This window comes from Castanea sativa, chromosome 5 (genome assembly GCF_040712315.1).
Source record: "Castanea sativa cultivar Marrone di Chiusa Pesio chromosome 5, ASM4071231v1".
Taxonomy (NCBI): domain Eukaryota; kingdom Viridiplantae; phylum Streptophyta; class Magnoliopsida; order Fagales; family Fagaceae; genus Castanea; species Castanea sativa.
In genome coordinates, this window is record NC_134017.1 from 53,620,840 (window position 1) to 53,643,702 (window position 22,863).

Genomic DNA, 22,863 nt, shown 5'->3' on the forward strand with positions numbered 1-22,863 from the left:
AGGATTCTGCACTTTTCTAGGCAGTAATTGCATCTCTTGGAGTGCCAAAAAGCAATCAACTGTGTCTCGATCTAGTGCTAAGGCTGAGTATCGCTCCATGGCATCCACTGCAGCTGAACTCACATGGCTGTCCTTCTTACTTCGTGATCTTGGTATTGCCCTCCCTCGCCCTCCAATACTACATTGTGATAACTTGAGTGCTTTATATATGACAGTGAATCCTGTCTTTCATGGGAGGACAAAACACATTGAACTAGATTATCACTATGTTCGTGAAAAGGTGGCTCTTGGTTCTCTTGAAACTTGCTTTGTTCCATCCAACCATGAACCAGCTGATATTCTCACCAAGCCCCTCTCCAAGGTTGCCTTTTGGGAATTACGAAACAAACTTGGCCTCTGTCCTGATCCACGGCCAAGTTTGAGGGGGAGTAAAAGTGCGACTGAAAATCAGGAGGACAGTGCAGCTGAAAATCAGGAGGAAAATATACCAAAATCACCTAAATTGTAGAAGGTAGACAGCTAGCAAAATACCACAGCTAGCTGTCCTTATTTCTTTCGGCTGTTACACATGATTTTCTCCTTATTCTTTCTCCTCTGTACATATCCATCTAAATGGACAATATACAAAATGTAATAGTTTCTATATAAATGAAATACCAGCTCTCTCTCTATCTCAAGGTGAGATAGAATTTCTCAAAAATTCTTTAGTGACATCATGGTGGTGCTGAACGTGGACATATATGCACATAGCCACGTGCGAGAAAAGCCTATAGGAAGCGCTAGAGTTTTGTTTGTGCAATATTTTGAAAGGTGGGGATGCTTCTAAGCCGTTGGATAATTCGGTGCTGGTATGCGGACCCTCTGGTGGGCCCCACGGGTTGCTCAATTTGTGGGTCCCAACAACAGGGAGGTTCTTGATAAGGAGGGAGTCTTTGTCTTTTATGTTTTATTAATTAGAAAAGAGTAGAGGAGAGTAGAGTAAAAGAAGATAATAGAATAAGCTGTCGGGATAGATTTTGAGAGGTTTAAAGAAGTTTCAAATCCTTTTGATATTTCATTTTCAATAAATTGAAGAGATTTGGAGGGAGAATAGAGGATAGTGATTGTAGAGCTCATTAAATATTTTGAATTACCCATTTTGCCCTTCACCATTTTTGGCAATTACAAAATACACATACACTGATGTAAAAATTTCTCTCTTAGATCGCTTTTCACACTCTCTGTCTCTCTTCTCTTCTCTGTCACGCTGCTCTTCCACACTGCTCTCTCGCTCCTCTCTGATGTTGCTCTCTCACTCTTCTTTCTCACACCCTGCTCTCTCTCTCTCTCATAGGTAAACTCTTATCTTATTTCTCTCTTGGTTTTATTGTTTAATTTTGGGTTAATTTGGGTTTATGATGTGGAAAACTACATTTATCCGACAAGAGAAAGAGAAATCCTTTTTTTTTTTTTTTGAAAAAGAAAGAGAGAGCTTATGTTTATTATTTATTTAATTGACAACTATTGTCTAAGGATTATGCATATTATTTGACATGGCAATGTCATGAACAAGAACATATGCTTAGCAAATATAATTTTGTTTCATTTTTGCCCTGTTATTAGGTTGTTGTTACTCTCGATCTACAGCTTTTGAGAGACCATTTTCACATCACGGCTTGAATAGTTTTAACTTTCTTAACATAAATGATATAAGTTATAGCTGCTTATTTATTAATTGTATCAACCATACGATTCAATAATACCTGTGCATAATTAACTGATTTGTCTTACTAAATAAGATGGTGTGCCAGCCTTGACATGTTTGGCTTTCAGTAAATGGCCTGTGATTTATAAGAATAGCACCTAATTGTGTAGAATATCAGAATATGTTAACTGCTAGTATGAATTATCGTTTGGCTGCATTGTATTCTATTTAAGTTAAGAGTTCTATGGGATTGCAACTCGTTGTATTTTTTATCCTATAGCCTACTTAGGAGGAAAAAAAATTGAACCCCCCTACAAAGCTATGGGATATTGTGTAACAGGTTTAAAGTTTTGAACTTATTTTGTGTGTGTGTTAAATTTAAACAATGAGTCTCTATCTTAGCAAAAAAAAGTAATGAGCCTCTAGTTTTTGTACTACTATGTTAATGATTGTAGACACCTTATTTTATACCTGTTAATAATCTCTGGTTCTCAACTCCATTGATGAGCTTGAAATACATCAAATAAGAATAATTAAAGAGTTTACAATAATTCTAAAATAATCATAACTCAAAAGTGCTCAAATCTTTTTGAAAATAATGTTGAAAAATGACCACACAAGAGTTAGTGCGAGAGCAGCCAAACACAATGATATTACATTACTATTTTCCTCTTATTACACTTATATCATATATATAGTTCATTAAACCAAATGAATTCAATACATATATTACTAAAGATATATAAGTTTATATAAAAGTGGATTTTTTTTCTTATTACTCTTATAATATTAGTGCATCATTACAACATATTCAAGAAATATATTCTTAGAAATAGATAAATAAATTTCTTTAATGAAAACCTTTATTTTTCAAAAAACAAAATTTTATTATAATTTTGTGTTTGGAAAATTAGAGATGTTAATATTATCTTTTGGTTTAAGAGAAAGGACAATTGTGGATTACGTGGTTAGGATATACAGATCCTTATTGCATTACTCATCTATGAAAAATATGTTTAAACATATAAAGTGAAGTTTATAATTTTAATTATTTAAAATATTTAATTTATTATATATTTCATGATTTTTAAAACTATTAATATACTCTAACTACATCTAATTTATTTAACGAAAATTATTGAACTAAACTGTTTAAAGAATATTAATCCTAATCAGTAATAATTAAAAGATAGTTCATATTTTACAAAAGACTGGATACAAACATTTTCTAATATAAATTAAAGACTAATTTGATGTAAATATGATATATGGCTATATATAAGAAAATAGCATGTGTTAAATTATGTTAGAGGTGAAGAATTTAGGGGATAGAGCCTTTTTCTTGGGGTGCAATACTTCGCTCTCCATTGACAAGGCCTCTCGCTTTCTCAGTTGCAAGGTCAAATGCATATACTTCACTGGGGATGGCATGGACATGCGTGTTTATAAGTTATAACACGGGTAATGGAAGCATTGAGACCCACTTTATGGGTGAACCGTGGACGTGATCATTTGTTTAAAAACTTCATAGTACAGACCTTAGTCTGCCTTATAGAGAGTTGTTTATGCTATTACAGCTTTCCAAATGTTCATATGAGATTCATTAAAGAGGGGCCCTTGGTTCACACCATAAGCTGACTTCACTGTAAAGGTGCCTCTTTTTTCATGTACCCACACAAGTCTGTCTTTTCTCTGGGATATAGGGATGGGAATCTTCAAAATTGCATTTATGAATTCGTCGTCAAAAAGAGTTTGTAATTTTTGAACATCACACTCTCTCTCTGTTTCATCAAACAAGTCTGCAACTCTTAAAAAATTTAATTGTTGAGCCTCTTCTCTTGGATTAGGAACAAATATCCTTGAAGCCACAGGACCCATGGATCTTCCCACACATTAATACTCTTCCCGTTCATTCCCCACAGTAAAGCAAACCCCTTTGTGTAAACCTAATTTGGACTTTTCAATTCCTTTCCAATCAGGAAAACGATTTGAAGGGGGTGGTTTTCGAAGCCAATCCCTTCATACCCTGTATTTGCTTCTAAGTACTTGGGAGCAAAGTTTATCCTGCTCATTAAGGAAAATCCAACCTAGTTTTTCAAGCATGGATATGTTGACATCCTTAAATCTTCTGAACACCAGGACACCATGTTTCTTTGGCTGGCATAGACTATCCCAGTTTATAAGTGCCATAATTCTTTTCCCAGCTGATCCTTGCTTCTACCCTGTATTTCCTCGTTTATTGCTTGTCCCGAACATTCACAATACTTCTCTAAGACCTCCCTCACAGATGCTTTATAGAATAATAAAACGTCGTCAGCATACATCAAATGGGAAATTTCAGCGCTGCCCCTACTAACCTCTACTCCCTTAATTCTTCTCAATGACATTGCTCTATTTATAATCCTAGAAAGAGCTTCTTGGCAAAGGACAAACAAATATAGAGATAGTGGGATTGAAGAGGAATCCATTGTTGGAGAGTGTAGAAGCCTTATGCCCTCTTTGGGAGATTGAAGAGGAATCCAGTGTACATTTGTTCTCAAGGTGCCTGCCTTCTAGCTAGAGCCTTATGATTTGGGATTTGTTGGGGAGCACATGTTGACGAGCTATCCTTAAATTCCATAAAGGACTCCCTAGTGTTACTTCAGCAGGTTTCAAAAAGAGATTTCACTCTAATGGCTACCTTAATTATGAAGACAGTGTGGAGAGTAGAAACAAAAAAAAAGTGTTTCAGCAAACTGAGCCTAACCTTGAGGAGCCGAGGAATTCTATTCTAAGAAGATTTAGAGAATTCAAGGGGAGGGCAAGAATGTCCCATCATCACAACAGGCCAAGTCAAGAGCAAAATGCAGCAAACCCCACACATGTAATATCAAAATTGATTGTAATGCTGTAGCATCTAAACAAAAGGTTGCTCTAGCCATGTTAGCCTGTGACCATAGAGGGGATCTGGTGTGGGCAGAAACATTGATTATTCCAGGGTGTTACCCCTTGGTGCATGGCAGAAGCTTCAGCAATTAGATGGGGAAATATTGTGATTGAGAGCGATTCCCCAAGAATTGCATTCTCAAAATAATTGATCCAAATGTAAAGCCTTTGTGGTTTATTGAAGGACTGGTGCAAGACATTCGTTTCCTATTGATATCTTCTGCTATGCCTTCTATCAGTTTTGTTGGAGCTAGGAGGGAAGCAAATGGTGCAGCCCATGCTCATGCCAAGTGAGCTTTCTCACGTAATTATGCAGGCCATGTGCATTTAGCAACATATCCCCAGCCTATTTTTGATGTTCTTGATGGGGACTCTTGCCTGCAATTTTGTTGTATGTTGTTGTTTACAAAATCCTTTCTAGTATTTTTTTTTTAAAAAAAGCCATATATATTAGATCTTTTTTTTTTTGAGAGAAGAAATATTAGATTAGATTTAACAAAGAGGAATAGAAATTAGCTTTATATTAGCAAAACATATATCACCCCACACAAATCTCTATTGTTATTATCGTCGTAAATGTGTAAATGTTAGGTCCAAATGCTCAGTAGGTTATTCGATTAAGCAATTATTATAATCAGATTGTTGAAGTTGAACAACATCTCTTTCTTTAGGTCCTCAAAAAAAAAAAAAAAAACTCTTTCTTATTAAAACAGTATATAGAGTTTTTTAAACAGACTTATAATATATTACATACCCAGAATACCACTACAAAAGAGCCTGACTTTTGTAATAGTAACCTAGGGTTATAAGAACTAAAACTCTAACACGCACAACCAATGTGGGATAAACATCCCTATTTTTTTTTTTAGGAAACAGTAATACTTATTAAAACACATGAATACGAACGTAGTATATAGAGTTTTTTAAACAGACTTATAATATATTACATAACCATCCCTAATTTCAATGCTATCTATTTATTCCAATTTGGGATTGATGCATTTTTCAATCATTGAAATATTTAGAAGTGTAATGAGATCTATGTGTTTGTGAGGATGTTAATTTTTTTGTGCTACATTTCATCACACCTAAGTATTTTCGGTAATTGAAAAATGTATTAACACCGAATTACAACATAAATAGAAAAATCTTTAACTCTTTGAGCATGCACTAAGAGCATAGTTATTAAACCCAGACCGGACATTGACCCAGTCTATGAGCTTGATCACTCAATCACTAGGTTACTGGTTCAACCAGTGGGTCACTGATCGAACCATAGGGTCAAATAAAAATATTTTTAAAATTATATATATATATATATATATATATATATATATATATGTGTGTGTGTGTGTGTAAGTTTGAGAAATCATAATATAAATATGTAAATTTCAACCAAAAAAAGGCATATGCCTAAATTAAACTCGTCATTATAATTCAAAATTAATATTTCATAAGCAATAACATTAGAAATTATATAAAATTCACAAGGAAAATAAACGAATATCATAGGATTGTAACAAAGCCTTTGCTAAATAAAATCTTTTTACATGTCTAACAATTATGTATATTAAATATATATATATACACACACACATAAAGAGACAAATCTCAAAACTCAAAGAAGAAACAATGGTCACAGTGTCGCAACCTCATAGGAGAAAATAAACCATATGTATTTGGTGTATGTTTCCTCCTCCTCACATTGAGGATATGGAGTCCACCTCCATGTGAAAGGAGGGATACATACACCAAATGCATGGTATACCTCCTCCACTCACACAGTTGACAGTACACAAAAAATTAAAAATTAAAAAAATTAACCCAAAAGGCAGCAAAAAAAAAGAAAAAAGAAAAGCACCCCTTATGTACAATTATTTTTTGGGACTTACGATATAAAAAGTGGGCAGTTTTAGAATCTTCAGATGGCTAAACAAGAAGTGATTCACCATTGGAAAAAAGAAAAAAGAAGATAAATTCTAACTTATCCACGCGTGGTTAGACTAAAATTTAAGTTGCTTACTCGTAGTTTAAAATTTGACATTTTACCCATTTGAGGTTTGACCGAAATTTAAGTTACCTACTAGTGGTTTGAAATCCTATGATGCAAGTGTCCTATTGGATTATTTTTTATCTTATTTGATCTTATATTTTTATGTTTTTGGAAAAGAGACATAAAAATTAAGCAAAAATACATATTTAGTCCTGCTTTTAATAAGGTGGATTACATAATTCTAATTGAGCTAACTTTAGGTGGATAAAGTATCAAATTTCAAACCACAGGTAGACAATTTTTAAATTTTGGTCAAACCACACATGCGTAAGTTATAATTTTCCTAAAAAAAGAAGTAATTCAACAAGTTTTTATTTGAATAATATTGCGTCTACAATATTTTCATAATAAAATCTTAGATAATAAAGTGTGACATTACTTTTTACTCATTAATAATAGTTTTTCACCTAAAATTTGTTTTGTAAATATTGTGAAAGTGTTGTGAACTTAGAATTTCTCTTCTTATTTAACAAGTCGAAGTCTGGTTTGTCTCTAATACTTATAGCTAGAGACTGCCCAAACTAACTGGTGTTTGGAATAATTAAAGATTGTGTTCATATAATTGGGCTGGGTCGGGATAAATATTGTCACGTCCCTGTCAGCTTTTGAAAAAAAAAAAAATGTTAAGGGCAGATTTTAAGCCCTCCCACATGCCCCCCACCTAACCCCACTACCCATCACTCTCCACCACTCATTTTCTCTTATTTCTTCTCCCTTTTTAGCCGGCTCTCACCTTTCTTTCTCTCTTTCATTTTTCTTTCTTTTCTCTTCACTTAAGCACACTCATTCCTCACCTCACCCGCCGGCCTCCTCTCCAAAACACACCATCTCACCATCATTTTTCCGGCAAGATCACCGGAAAAATTCTTAGGAACCCATAAGCATCTTCATCATTTTATTTGAGGTAAAAATTTCTAATCTTTTGGTGGGTTTTACACTTTTGCTTGAGGATATTTTTTATCTAAGTTTTGATAATGATACCCATGTGATTTATGTGCATTGGAAGTGATATTTATGTGTTTTTATGCATGGGTTTTGTATTGGTGGAATTTTGATGAGTGGGTATATACATATTTTGTGCTAAAATGGCTATTCAAGGTTTATGTATGGTAGAAAAATTTAGGGGTTTTAAGATATAATGTATGATGGTTGGTAAATTTAATTTTGCCATTGTCATTGGGTTTATTTGGAGTTAGTGAAATTCTAAATTTCTTGTCTTGGAGGATATGTTGATTTTTGCCTACATGGGTCTCTTGATGATGTAGTGTAAATCTTATGAAAACTAGTCATAATGTTGGAGATATTATGAAATGGGTTAACTCTATAAATTGGAATTGATACCTTGTGAATAAATTTGTTGAGAAACTTTGGGAATGGTATATATTATTATTGATGAAGTTAAATAGTAGGCTTGCCTAATTAAGTGTTTATTTGGCAAATCCTAAATTTTGGTTAGATACAATTTCAAGTTTTAGACTTATTGTGATAGGTTTACTTGATATTGTTTAGGCTCTAGCTAATCTCCTTGGAGCTTGGAGAGTTAGGCTTTTGTGGTTGCGAGGTAAGTAGCTTCTTAATGGGATATTTTTGGAAAATTTTCATATTTCACAAACGATATTTTTGGGTCAAACGCATTTTGGAAAATTATGTATGAATATACGTTTTCTTAAAATTGTCGTGTTGTGACCCTATTACATATTATTATATATAAAAATGCATCATATTTGGTATTGCATTTGGGGAAATGTATGAATTGTTGACATGGAAAAATGAGCATCTTTTGTTTAATCTTTGATAAGGAAATTATGGATTCTATGGTATAATAGAAAATTTAAAGATGCTTATCTTGTCTTAGTATTTGAGAAATTGATAAAAAATCTTTGTGGGAAGAATGAAGTTGAAAACCTTACAAACTTTGTGGAAGTAGATTATTTAAGGTTTTTCTAAAACTACTTGGATATAAACTATGTGTTTCAAAGTAGTGTAACTTGTGAGTATCATGTAGTTTTAACACCATGCCATGTGTGATTTCCCGGTGATCATCCGATTTGGTTTCGTAGTCTTTGTGATAACAGAATCAAATCTAGGTCAGTGCCCTTTCATTTTGGATGTCGCGTTCTTCCCTGCTGTCTATGGGGGGAAGAGGTTCCTTGATTGTGTGTGGGTGAGGTTGCTGTCCATGGGGCCAAAAGACCACATGCAAGAGAGGTCCTATTTGACGCACTCTCTCTGCTGCCTATGGGGAGAGAGAAAAACCTTGAGGGTATGGGTGAGGCTGCTGTCCATGGGGCCAAGAGTCTGCATACCAGAGAGGACAATATCATGCCAGTTGTGAATGGGTGGATCCCCTGAACGGTCTATGTGGTAGTATGGTATATTATTGTGATAATTTGTCTTATATTAGATATTATGGCTTTGGAATTTATATTGTTAGTGCTCACAGATTATAGTATATTGTTTCAAGATAGTTACTTAGAGAAATTTGGTATTTCATTATTTAACCATTCTTGTCATATTATTATTATTGAAGTTGGAACTTGCATTTCCCCCACCCCCATTAATTATGCTACTTACTAGGCCCTGTCTCATCCCATTATTTTTATAAACTTTTCAGAGTAGGCAACAATATTTTGAGACAGCTTTTGGTGGCTAATAGTAGTTAGACTAACTACTGATGGAGGCTGAACTTTTGTAATGGAGTTTATTTGATGATGTACATTTTAGAATAGGCTTGACTCATTCTTTGTATATTATAGTGGTTGTGACTATGCTTCCCACTGATGGGACAAGCTGGTGAAATGTAATTATTATTCAGACCTCTATTCTTTTGTGGCCAATGGTTTTTGTAATTAATGCTTAGAGCTCTGACTTACTTTGAGAGTATATTCAATGAAATTATTAAGATAATTCTTGATGTTGATACTTGATAGGATTTATGTGGATTGAATTGTCGAAAAGTAAAAATTTACAGGTACTTGAGATGTCTTTCTCACGCTTTGAACCCTTTGGGGTTTGGGGCGTGACAAATATGGTGCTGATGAGTTTGGAAAGTTGGCTTTTAGGTCTACTTTTGTACTCTATGCGCTGAATATATTGAGCCTTAAGTGAAGCCTGTTCAATTCCAGGCCTACATCCCTCATAAAAAAACCTTGGTATATTAATTCAATCCGGAAAAATACTTTAAAAAATAAAATCAAAATGAAAAAGTAAATCCGGAAAAGACTTATATCTACACAATCCAATTTAATACAATCTAGGAAAAGACTTCACCCAATAGGGTAATTCTACCATACCTCTTTTTTTTTTGGATACGGTACCCACTAGTAGGCAACCTTACCAGGTTACCAAATCCTCATATTTGACAGTTCTATCTTTACATTGTGCAGTTCTAACCAGTGTAGTTAATTTCGTACCGTATGGGCCAGTACGACCGAAATTTTCCATTCCGTGGCTAAACCGGTACCGAAACATAGTAATTTCGTGCCAGTTTAAATACCGGCTATACCGGTGTTGTTTCGGCCATACCGCGATACATACTGGATTTCGGCCGGATAATGATTACTGGGTCGGAATTGAAATTACACCAAATGACCCAAAAACGCCATTACAGTGACTATCTCTCTCCTCCTCGCGTCGAATACGGCCTTCCTTGTCTCTTTTTCCTCCTTAAGCCATCATTATATGAGCTTCACGTTGGCAAAGATGGTACTTAATGGGTTGCTAAGCAGAGCTGAAGCCGCTGAACACCACACAGACACAGACAGAGAGAGAGAGAGAGAGAGAGAGAGAAGTAAACAAGTGAAATGAAAATAAATAATGTTGATGGAGTAAGACTTGATAAGTCAGTCAATACTGTGCATTGAGCAGAAAAATTTGTTGGAACTCGTGAATATTTGAAAAGGAGAAACGTTGGAACTTGTAAAAATTGAAAAAAGCAACCGTATTTGGTTTTATCACCCATGCCCATCAATCAAAAACCAAATGGATTAATTCATTTTTCGGTTTTACTAACAACTTTTCCCACCCCCATTTCACTTTTTCTTTTTAAAACTTGTAACATTTTTTTTTTTTTTTACGGTAGTAATTGAGCTGAGACTCTAAGTTTTTAATAAAAAATGGGCTGTGGCATAATGAAATAGATATGAAATTTACATTTGTAAGAATTTATATGGGTTATTATCAAATAATTAAATTTATAAACATGTAATTAATATATACTATTAATATATAAATATATTTTTTAAGTAGGTAATCCTGAAATTCACATTTATTGTTAGTTATATATATATATATATATATATATATATAATAGCGGTAAACTCGAAACGGTATATCGGTATTGACCGGTACCCGAAATATATCGTATCGGTGGCCAAACCGGTACAGTCTCCGATATGGTATTGACTTCCTTGGTTCTAACATCACATGTGACAGTTCTTTTGACACATTTGGTGGTTCCCTTTTTTTTTCTCACATTTAATTTGATAGTTCCATCCTCACATTATGCAGTTACAACATCACATGTAACAGTTATTTTGTCACATTTGGTAATTCCTTTTTTTTCCATAGTTGATGGTTTCATGCTCATATTGTTTAGTTCCAACATCACATATGACAGTTCTTTTGTCACATTTGGTGGTTCCCTTATTTTTTTTCTCACATTTGATAATTTCATCCTCACATTATGCAGTTTCAACATCACATGTGACAATTCTTTTGTCACATTTGGTGGTTCCCTTTTTTTTTCCACAGTTGATGGTTCCATCCTCACATTGTGCAATTCCAATATCACATTTGACAGTACTTTTGTCATATTTGGTGGTTCCTTTTTTTTTTTTTCACATTTGATGGTTTCATTCTCATATTGTGCAGTTCCAACATCACATATGACAGTTCTTTGTCACATTTGGTGGTTTCCTTATTTTTTTCTCATATTTGACGGTTTCATTCTCACATTGTGCATTTTCAACATCACATTTGACAATACTTTTGTCACATTTGGTGGTTCTTTTTTTTTTCTTACTTTTGACGATTCCATCTTTACATTGTGTAGTATCAACATCACATATGACTGTACTTTTGTCACATTCGGTGGTTCTTTTATTTTTTCTCATATTTGTTGGTTTCATCCTCACATTGTGCAGTTCCAACATCACATGTGATTGTTCTTTTGTCACATTTGGTGGTTCCCCCTTTTTTTTCCTCAATTTGATGGTTCCATTATCACATTAGGTATTACTAACATCACATCTAACTGTACTTTTGTAAAATTCGATGGTACCTTATTTTTTTAACATTTGACAATTCTATTATCACATTGGGCAGTACCAACATCTCATGTAACCATACTTTTATCACATTCAATGGTTCCCTTATTTTTTTCTTACATTTGATAGTTTCATTATCACATTGGACAGTACTAACATTACATGTGACAAAAATACCCCCCAAAACTCTCAAATATGACAACCAACTGTAGCTTAAGGATGTAAAAATTTAATATATTTTATTATATTAGCTTGGGTCGGATTTGGTGGGGGGTTTGGGTCAGATTTGCTGGGTTTGTGGGTGGTGTAGTGGGTATGTGAGTGTTTCAGTGGTGGTGGCTGGTTGGTTGGTGGTGACAGTTTTTTTTTTTTTTTTGTTCTTGGTAATTTTGGTGGTACCAAAATTGGTGTTTGTGGCTGAGTTTTGGTGGAAGGTGTTGAGTAGGTCTGCTGGAGAGAGAGTCAAAAAGGTAGAAAGAGAGATGGAAGTGAAGAGAGAGAAACTGAAATTTTTTATATTATTTGTTGATGTAGTTTATATTATTTTAATAAGTTACATGTGAAAATAGAATGTGAGATGTTGGGTGGGTTGTAAAATGAGATGGTTATGGTGTAAAATAGAACTTTTTTGCATCCTCGAATGATAGTGCGCTTAGAAAAATTGATTGGTTTAATTCTAGTATCGTGACAAACTGTAATTGGTTGCAAGTTACTTTCATATGGACTTGTCATTTTTTCTTTACTACTCACAGTTGGCACTACAAAACACGCGGGTCTATAGCCACGTTTTTTTTAGCCGCGTTTGCAAAAAATCGCGGCTATAGCTATCCTATAGCCACGTTTTTAAGAAATGCGACTATAGACTTAACCTATAGCCACGTTTTTAAAACGCGGCTATGAGTTAAGTCTATAGCCATGTTTGTAAGTAGTTTTAGCCACGTTTTTAAAACGCGGCTATAGGTTAAGTCTATAGCCACGGTTAAAAACATGGCTATAGGTCCAACCAAATTTATATTTTTTAAAGGAGGACCTATAGCCACGTTTTAAAAACGTGGCTATAGGTCCAGCCGAATATATATGTATATTTTTTAAAGGAGGACCTATAGCCATGTTTTTTAAACGTGGCTATAGGTCCAGCCAATATATATATAGGTCCTCCTTTAAAATATATATATATATATATATATATATATATATATATATATTTTAAAGGAGGACCTATATATATATTCGGCTGGACCTATAGCCACGTTTCTAAAACGTGGCTATAGGTCCAGCCAAATATATATATTTTTTAAAGGACCTATAGCCACGTTTTTAAAAACGTGCCTATAGGGAAAAAAACCCAAACAGGTTCACTTCAGTGTAAACAAAAATGGAATATGCCATAGAATATTCTATGGCATATTCCAAAATGTTCCCAAAAAAAGAAAAAGAAAAAGAAAGGAGTTCTGAATGGGTCAACTTCCACGTAAACAAAAAATGGAATATGCCATAGAATATTCCTAGAATATTCTATGGCATATTCCAAAATATTCCTAAAAAAAAAAAAAAAAAACTGAAGATTTCAAAACGAAATCTCAGACACTCCCTCTCGTCAAAACAAAAAAATAGCAGTTCTCTCAGTCATTCAAAAAACAAAAATGAAAAAGCTCTCTCATATTAATCTTACAACTCTCTCAATCTCTTTCTCATATGTGCATGCTATCATCAATCTATGTTGCTGGAGATCCAAAAAGTGCTAACCCACACTGTTAATCCCTTTTTCCCACATGCTGTATGAATGGGTTTGTGAAAATATGAGGTTTTGTTCATTGTTCTTTGAGTTTTGTTCATTTTTGTTCCCTTTAACTTTGTCTCTTTTTGAAGTAGATCTGAAGATTGAGTCTCTCTTTGCTATATGATTGAAGATTTTAAATCAATGAAGCTAAAGTGCCTCAAAAAATTATCTCTATTTGCTTTATTTTTCTCTAACCCATGGCCAAAAATTATTTTCTTTTGTTTGATTATGTTTTGATTAATTTTGGCTTTGAGCATATGGACTCTTTTTGTATTTTTGAGCTTGTACTTTTGTTGAAGGAGATGTTCTGTTTGTGTTCTTGCACTGTTTTCTTGTATTTTAGAGCATGTTGTGTTTGTATTATGGGCATGTTGTGTTTGATTAATTTTGAAATTTTCCGGGTTTTTGTCTGAATTTGAATTTGTTGGGTTTGTATTGTTGTTTTGAATTTCTTAATTTAATTCAAATTAAAATTTTAAAGTTTGAACGCATTAATTTTAAAAATTAAAATTAAAATTTAAAAAAAAATTTGATTACCGAAAATTAATTTTTGGTAATCAAATTTAAAAAAATATATATATATATATAAGGGTCTATAGCTGCGTTTTTTAAATGCAGTTGTAGGCTGAGGATTTATAGCCACGTTTAAAAAATGTGGCTAGAGTATGTCCTATAGCCACGTTTATAAAAGCGCGGCCATTGGGCCGGTCCTATAGCCACGTTTGAAAAAATGTGGCCATTGACCCCTCAGGCCTATAGTTACGGATTTGAGGTCACGGATGAAAACGCGGCCTAAAAAAACGCAGTTGTAGGCCAAATCAGGCTATAGCCACGTTTTTCTGAGCTATAGCCACGTTTTTAAAACGCGGCTATAGAACGTTTTTTTTGTAGTGTGGCTGTGTACAATTGTGACCAAAATTTTAGCATTTTATGTGTTCTTAGAATTTTTGGTTTATGATTTAAGACGCTGCCCGATTCACAAAATCAAAATCCTATAAATAGCATCAATCACTGATAACGTGATAATTAATAGTCACATTATTTTATATTTTCCGATCTCTAGTCGGCCTCTCATTCATCTTTCCCAAGTTCTTACTACAATACTAGACTAAAATACTTTAGCAACTTTTATTTTTATTTTTATTATTTTAGTGAAAAGGCTAAATTCATAAACTAAGCAGTAGCAAGAGTTGTTTGAGGACAGGTCCTCTCATAATACATGCCTAAATTATCCTTCTTTTTTTCTTTTTTTTTTGAGGGGGTCCTAAATTATCATAGTACAACAATATGCAAATGTCCGTAGGCGGAATATTAAAAATAGTAAAGTCTTGGGGGTTGATGGACCTTTTCTAGCAATCACATCTGCACACTTGTTAGCTTCACATAAACAACACTTCGTCTTCATTTGAGGAATTTGACTAATAAGGGTCCTGCAGTCTATAATAAGAGAGGCATGGTGTAAGTTAAGATTGAAATCATTAGTAATCCATGCAACCAATTACAATGCATTAATATTGAAATCACTTTTTTAGATACCATGAATTCAACGATTGGATATTTGGTTTGATAGTGAATGTATGATTGGAAAAGAAGCACTAGTTTAATGACTTACATCACTTAGTGCCCGTTTGGTTGGGCTTTTAGGGGCTGAAACGCAGCTTTATTTAAAAGCTAGACTTCTTTGAGCGTTTGTTGAAGCAAAAATGCAACTTTTGGGTAAAAGTTGCGTTTTGAGCCAAGGCAAAAACGCCCAATCCAATTATGGAGGTCTGGAGCTCCATAAACAAAAAGTCCATGGGCGTTTTCAGCTATCTGTTGGGCTCGTCCTAAAATTACCGAATTACCTATTGTGCAGCTGACCCTCATTCCTCTCATCTTATCTCTCTGAGACTTTCTGATCTGAGAAATAAATTTTGATCTGAGAAATTATGACTTTCTGATCTGAGAAATAAATTTTGAAGGTAGAAATTTGATCAACAAAACACCAAGCACAGTGACTCTCACCTTCAGAGTCTCACGCACAGTGACTCTCATTGCAGACGAAGTGGTAAGAGAAAAAAAAAAAAAAAAAAAAAAAAAGAGCTCTGCGATTGAAAAGAGAGAAACGAAGAAGAAAAAAAGGAAAGAGCTCTATGGAATGAAAAGAGAGAAAGGAAGAAGAAGGAAAAAAAAAAGAAAGAACTCTGCAAAATGAAAAGAGAGAAAGGAAGAGAAGAAAAAAAAAAAAAAAGAAAAAAAAAAGGAAAGAGTTCTGCGGTCTGGAGGAAAAGGGGAAAGAAGGACAAAATAGAAAAGGGGAGGGTACATGTGTGGAGGGGAAAAAAAGAGGGAAAAAAAAAATCTTAAGGGTACGTGTATGGAGAGAAAAAAAGAGGGAAAGAAAAAGGAAAAAAAAAAATGCTATCACAATATTTTCACAATAAATTTGAAGTGGTAAGTTATTATAAGCTAATATTGGTGAGAAAAAAATAATTTTAATAGTACGTTTAAATTAAAATCAATATCAATTTTTATCACCATATTTTCACAATAAATTTTAAGTGATAAGTTATGATTAGCTAATATTGGTGAGAAAAAAATAAATTTTTTAGAAAGAGAAAAAAAATCATTGTAATAGTACGTTTAAATTAAAATCAGTATCAATTATCACAATATTTTCACAATACTTTCACAATAAATCTTAAGTGGTAGGTTATTATTAGCTAATATTGGTGAGAAAAAATAATTTTTTTAGAAAGAGAAAAAAATAATTGTAATAGTACGTTCAAATTAAAATTAGTATCAATTATCACAATATTTTCACAATAAATCTTAAGTGGTAGATTATTATTAGCTAATATTGATGAGAAAAAAAAAATTTAGAAAGAGAAAATTTGATTTAAGTATATGAAGTAGTTGATTTAAGTATGAAATAAACTCATTTATATCTACATTGTCTTTTTAGGTAATTTACCCTTCAAACTGCAACTTTTATAAGTGCTAGCCAAACACTCAGTTTTTTCAAAAAACACTTTTTAACAGCTTTTACCAAACACTCAGCTTTTTGAAAAATCACTTTTTCATTATGCACTTTTTAAAAACTCAACTTTTTTATTATGCACTTTTTCAAAAAGCCCAACCAAACTCACCCTAACTTAATCTAGTAAAACTTACTGGAATCAGTAAACCGCCACATCACCCACCACATAGGAATAAAATAAATATATGACGTATTCAATTTCATAATTTATTAACTTATACGATAATGGATGGTGAATTTTTTTTTAGTCGCCCCTATTGATTATAAGGATCTATTACTTCTTGTTGTTTACTCTTAAAATTCTGTGAAAATTATAAACTATCCTTATGCAGAATGTATGAAAATTAAAGCATTTGAATAACACAATGTTACATTATTTTGTCTATATATGATGTCACGTTTAGCATAACAAATTGATCAATAGTCTCTATTAAAAATAGTACCATAATTCAAAATATGAGACAGACAGACAGACAGAGAGAGAGAGAGAGAGAGAGAGAGATACCTGACCACAAAACAAAATCAACCACAAACTATCAAAATTGCCCAGGAAAAACCGAAGAAGAAAAGAGGAAAAAAGAAAAGAAAAAACTCACCTCAAAGAGAAAAAACTCACCTGTTAAAAGATACTCTAAAACAATCCTAGTTGTTTAAAGAAAAAGAAAAAGAAAAAGAAAAGAAAAGAAGGGTTCTTTGTAAAATTGTGACCCTTGAAGTTTACCTTGGAGGATTTTAAGTTATAGAATGAAAAATTGTGGATGTTTGAGAGAAATTAATTGAAAATCTATATTGTGGCACAACGGCACTAAAGAGAGTAAAATACTAAAATGTCACAATATCTTAAACCACGTTCGAAGAGATGGCCCAGAGAAATAAAAAAAGATATCAAAATAATTAACTAGGTTGATTTTCTAAATAAATTATATTATAAATATTTTTTGATGGACCTCATTTGGCCATAAGATGGAATAAATAAAACTCTCAGCAACTTAAAATTTTTGGAAAATCAAACTTGTTTGGCTTATTTAACTCACAAGAAGAAAATTTTCTTCTTGTGAGTTTGTGAACATTTAAAAATAAAAAAAATAAAAAAGAAGAAGAAGAAGAAAAAGCAATTCATCATTTCTCTCTAAATTATCATTTGTTTACTAATCTTAATAATTAAATAAAATAGATTTCTATCTATCTCTTAATTTTTATAATATCCATAATAATTAATTATAACTACATTAACCAAATACCAATTATACCAATGAAGTACGTGTGTATGGGACTTCAAGAAAGTGGCGGTCCCTTCTATAAGTTCCATGCATGCACATGCACGTAAGATCTCTCAGTGCTTAGGTGCTCTCTAGGCTCTTGTTGCTCTCATAGCCTTCACATTGTAGTAATAAAAGAATACTTATTTTGCATTTTCCAACAATATTTTATCTATTTACCAATTTATTTTTTAATATATCTAATATTTCAATTCTTATTTTTATATACAATTCAATAAAATAATATAAATGACTACACAAGAGAGAGAGAATTGTCCGAAGAGAGGCTAATATTTTAGCCAATAATTTGGTAGTTTGTGCTGCCTTCCTGAGGCTCACTTCCAGAAATATTCTTAGACAGTTTTAGTTTTAGTATTAATTTTAGTTTTAGTTTTTTTTTTTAATTTTTTTTAATTTTTTGAGGAAGTATTCTTAGACAGTTATACATCATTTGTGTCAATAATAAAATTTGAAAGATTTTGGTTAGAAATGATATATATTTGAACACAACTTTTATATCATTTGACATCATAACATATATATGTTTTTAACATGATAAACAGATAAAGTTTACCATAAATCTTATTATGTACACGTTTGGTACAATTTTATTTATTTATTATTACTTTTTTCAGTTTTTTGAAAATTAATTGTTTGAAAAAATAGCATCTTAAAAAAAAACTAAGGTTTAAAAAAAATTATACTTAAAAAAGTGCCGTTTCAAAACAAGATCTCATTTTATATCATATGATAACGTGAAAGCATACAAAATGAGCGACATAGACATAGATGGTATATAGAATAGACTTACAATGAATTGAGAGTATTCTTAGACAGTTACTCTCTCAATTTTGCTATCTTTCCTTACATTATTTGCCAATCCCATTGATCATGCGATTCAATTGATCATGTGTTAACTGTAATCCCTCAAAAAATTAATGCTATTCATGATTTTATTTATATCCTGCTTCATCAATCATGTTCTCTCTTTGTTCACAAATTAAAGAGCAAAAGTATCTAGTTCTTATGTTCTCTCTTTGTTCATTGAAGAACAAAAGTATCTAGCCTCTTTGTAAGCATATACCACAAATTTAGTGGTGTGCATGGGCGGCCTTGTATATCATCATTTTAAAACTAATAAACAAAGAAAATAGGAGAGATTGGTTTAAAGAATCTACCAGCTGTAACCCACCCACATCACGTTTGCCCCATTGGAGAATACAAACTTAAGTTAGTAACACCCAATTTTCTCATTTAATTTCAAAGAACAGAATGTAACTTTGGTAGGGTTATGTACGTGGAGGAAAACAATGATGTTTGACTTTTTTTTATGGCTAATTTCTAGTAGACTCCTCTTTTTATGCACGTAATTAACTTATTTGGCACAATTTTTTTTTTAAATTAAATAGAATATACATGTGGTGCAAAATTAGAATCCAATTGAGGATTCTAATTGAATTTTATTTCAGCTTTAACTCTTAATATATAATAATATATAGATAGGATGTATTATCTATTTCTCTCAAAGTGTAAACATTGTAATTAAGGCCCAAAAGTTCTAATCAACAATTTTTTTTATATATAAAATTATTCTCTTTTCGAATGCATTCTACTCTATGTGTGGTAGTTTAAGAGAGTAAACAATTTAGCCTACCAAATACTAAACTAATCATTCCTTTATTTCTCTATCAAAATTTAAATTAAATTAATAGTGTTCGAAAAAAATATTATTGAAATCCAATATTTATTATCAAAAGTTAAATAAATATCATTTAATTAATATTTAAATATGAGGGAAAAAATCAAGCTCAAAATTCTTGCTTTACGATGTTTCTACTTCTACTTCTTTTTATGCTTTACAATGTTTTTTCTAATGAAATCAAAAATAAAAATAAACAAAAGAAGAGATGCGTAAGAATGTTGGTTAATAATATGCATATTGGATACGGTTTCAACTTTCATGGCTGGCTGCAATATCTCTGCAGAGTTGAAGAAAGAAAAAGGAATGAAATGCATCAATTGTCTCATGGGGCAAGCTTACTTAGTGGAAAATGAAGATGCAGAACAGCAACGCTAAGTCGTATTCCACATTAGTATGAAGGCTGAAGTAAAGCTAAAAGTGTAACAAGTCACACCGATCGATGAGCATTGAAGTAATATGCAGTCGCTTTGTAGATTAGCAATTAGTTTCTTAATACATGTACAAAGTCATGAGCATTTAATGGGAAGAGCTATTATTGAGAAATTATTATTATTACTATTTACATTTCAAATCATTAAGAATATAGTATAAGCTGGATGGGACTTACATACATACACGAAAGAATATTTAGATGCTTGAAGAGCTTTGAATACCTACCTAAAATAATAATAATAATAATAATAATAATTAAATAACTTTAAATTCCCTTAAGCTTGCCCATCCCCTACTTTTAATTTGCGTTCTTTGCTTTAACCTACGGAATGGAGGTGCTACCCTTAAGCATAGAGGAAGATGGACTTTTTTGCTTTGCACCTAGCGATGGAGAGACATAACCATTGAGCAGCAATCAGCGTGTTAAAGGAGAGACATCAATATTGTGATCAGTGACAAATAAGGCCTTTTGGCTGATCATTGAAGAAGAGATATCGTCGGTTGTTGCCGGATTGGGCACATTTAGAGAGGCTTCGCCTTGCTGTAATGCCCAAAACAACTTGTCCTCGTAATTTTTCATCACATTTTTGTTTTCTGCATAGAGAATTCTCCTAGCTTCATGTGCTGGCATGCACATAAGAAAAAGCACCTGCACTGCTATGACTATGAAAAGCATATTTAATTATAAGACCCATCTTTTTCTTTGAGTAGAGATGAATATTCTGATGAGGAATTAATGCCTTGGGGCTTAAATAAGCAGGCAGTCCGTGCAAGTGGGGTTGAAAATTGATTTGAAACAATGCTATAGGTGCCATGCAATATGAAATCAATTTCTAGGGATGTGTATATGGAACAAGTGGGCATGAACAAGAGCTGCGAATTGCAAAAACAGTCAAATTTTTTGCTGCAAAACCATATACCAACATAATGCCGTGCAAGGTGCCATGATGGTGGCAAAAAGGTCAAAGTGCAAAGCCAAGGTGCAAAAGTTCTCTACCCTGCTTGGACTGAAATTTGAAATTTCAGTTGCATGTAAAGATGATCATACATGCCTGTGCTGTATTTACATTATTTAAGACTATGTTTACTTTATTTAAAATTTTAAATAATAAAATACAAATATATTTTTAATTTTTAATTTTTTGTGGCTAAAGTTACCAAAAATTTGGCTTCTTAACAAATTCTTCAATTTAATGGTTATAAATAAAGAAATTGTCTAGACTCCTAAATTCAAATTATTATTCATTTAAGCATGTTCAATTATATTGAACTCTGACAAAGGTGGCCATGCAGGACAAGCGACTGTGCCATGCATGTACGATGCATGGAGTTTAATCAAAGTCTGACATCATAGTAAACATAATATATTGCTCAAATTAAAGTTATCTCCACAAGTAATTGTTCTAACTTTTAACTTGATAAGGATTCGTTGATTATTACTTCAAGACATCAATCATGAAGCTCCTATTTGGCACAAAAATAAAACCAAAATATGACATATATTAAAAGAATGAAATAAAATATGTACTTATAGCAAAAATAAACATGGTTTAGAGTAGTATTTGGTATAACTCTAAGCAATATTACACCTAGTGACAGAGTCAAGATTCGATTTTAGGGAGGAAAAAATTTATAAGCAATGCATAGAGGCACACACATAAAAAATAACACTAATATATTTGCTATACTATATTTTTCTATTATAAATTTTTTACACATGAATAATTTTTTTTAATTAAAAATTCCATTTCTATTCTCATAAAAGATTTTAGTAGCTGGATACTCAAGTGCAAATCATATGAATATGATATTTTAGTGAACAAATTGCAATATTTTAAAATCGAAATTGTGAACTTATAAACACTTGAAAATTCAAAGTTTAACATGAAAACAGTATTGAGCTCTAGAATTTATTATATAATTATCTTTACATTTTATTGCTTACGCTAATAAAAGAAGAATGAATTATTACATTAGAAATTGATTTTTCTTTTATCATTTTTATCACTTCAAAGGCAATAATAATATTCTTTTTCAATCTTTTCAAATAAACGTGTGCTTCTTTACTTATTTAATTTTTTATCTTTGCTTCTTTTCTTTTTATATATTTTGAACATAAAAAAACATTATTTATAGATTATGAATGATTTTTTATTTTTCGTTTATATTTAATGAAGTTTTTATATAAAAATAATAGTCCAAAATAATTTTACAAATGAAAAAAAAATACGTAAAAGCAAATCCATGCAAACAGAATTAAAAAAAGAAAAAAGAAAAAGAAAAGGAGATACAATAATTAAGATGAGACCAACAACGCGAAGGGGAGGGAACAAGTCGATAAAAGGACAAAAAAAAAACCATGAAACTCACAAAACAGTTATTACTTTTAAGCTCTATTTTCTCATGAGCTTGTTATTTGGTGTAGGCATATGATTGGAGGTACCAAACTCACTAGGTAATATGACAAATAAGTAAACCCCTTAGTAAATTTTGGGTGGGCCAGGGGAGCAATCCCCCCCCCCCCTTACCCCCTAGCTTCACCCCTGGTTACACCATCAAACAACTTGTTATTGAATTTATATTTTGAAAATCCAATCATTGAATTACATGTTCTATATGTTCTTAACATGTATGCTAATTCTCATATCAATAGGATGCACTACAAAACACGTTGGTCTTAGGCCACGTTTTTTTCAGCCGCGTTTGCAAAAATGCGGCCTAAGACCTTGTTTGAGTCGCGTG

The 22,863-nt window shown here is 32.4% G+C and overlaps 1 long non-coding RNA gene across 1 annotated transcript; it reads left to right on the forward strand.

Annotated features, from left to right (window-relative positions):
* Positions 1–7,393: 7,393 nt before the first annotated feature.
* On the forward strand, positions 7,394–9,569 carry LOC142637188 (uncharacterized). The gene is made up of 2 exons (XR_012844577.1): positions 7,394–7,566; positions 9,277–9,569. It is a non-coding gene; the product is annotated as an uncharacterized LOC142637188 (long non-coding RNA).
* The last annotated feature ends 13,294 nt before the right edge of the window (positions 9,570–22,863 follow it).